At 34.7% G+C, this 895-nt stretch overlaps 1 pseudogene; it reads left to right on the forward strand.

Moving 5' to 3' along the window:
* Positions 1-326: 326 nt before the first annotated feature.
* LOC147342192 (U6 spliceosomal RNA) lies at positions 327-426 on the forward strand (annotated as a pseudogene).
* The last annotated feature ends 469 nt before the right edge of the window (positions 427-895 follow it).

Genomic DNA, 895 nt, shown 5'->3' on the forward strand with positions numbered 1-895 from the left:
ATGTATAGTTGTGTGTAAAAACTTCCTAATATGATTAATAATTAAAATTATAATACACATACCATTTTACAACCTATTTCAAGTGCTCCGTGAACATTTTCATATTAAACAAGCTTCACAAAATAATTTTTGAAGACACAGCAGTAGTTCATCCTGTGGGTGAACCATGAGTTATTTAACCATTTCCTTGCAGACTTTAGCTATTCTCCCACTCCCTTAATGAATCTTTTTATTTACTATTTTTTTCTTTGATAAATGGCATGAAATTGGTACGTGATAAATTTTCCAGAACTCGAAGATGTAGTGGTCAGAAGTTATGGACACCAGGGCCCACTTTGGGCGCATCTATCACATTGAAACAATACAGAGATCAGCTTGGCCCTTGTGCAAGACAACGTGTATATGTGTGAAATATTCCATATTTTTGTATGTTAACTAGATGGTCATCGTTTCCCAGTTTATGCAAACATCAAATCACCATGTCATGTACCTGAAAATAATGTAAAGTTGTATGTCAGTTATCTCTTGATGTAAAAAAGTAACGGACATTTTTAGGGCTCTCGGTAGATATTACCAAGTGACCTGCCAAGTTTGAACCTTTAGATGCCTTTTAGCCAACAATTAGATTTCCCATTTCACTGCTTCCTCCCCAGTATGGGGAATTAACTTAAAATATGAAAAATACTATCTTGTGTTTTCATTTGCATGTCTCTGGTTCCTACCAAGTTTTTTTTGGCTATCTTCCTTTCAAAAATCACCTTCATGTGTTTATTATCTTTCTGTTCCATCTTCATCACTTAAGACAGCTTGGATAACTGAGCGATAACCCAACAGAGTGCTAACTTAATAAATATTTTTATAATTGACTGAAAATCCATATGGGCTACCACCCAGG

The sequence above is a fragment of the Bos grunniens genome, chromosome 29, assembly GCF_055505025.1.
Source record: "Bos grunniens cultivar Pamir isolate PY7600 chromosome 29, Bosgru_T2T1.0, whole genome shotgun sequence".
NCBI classification, from domain to species: domain Eukaryota; kingdom Metazoa; phylum Chordata; class Mammalia; order Artiodactyla; family Bovidae; genus Bos; species Bos grunniens.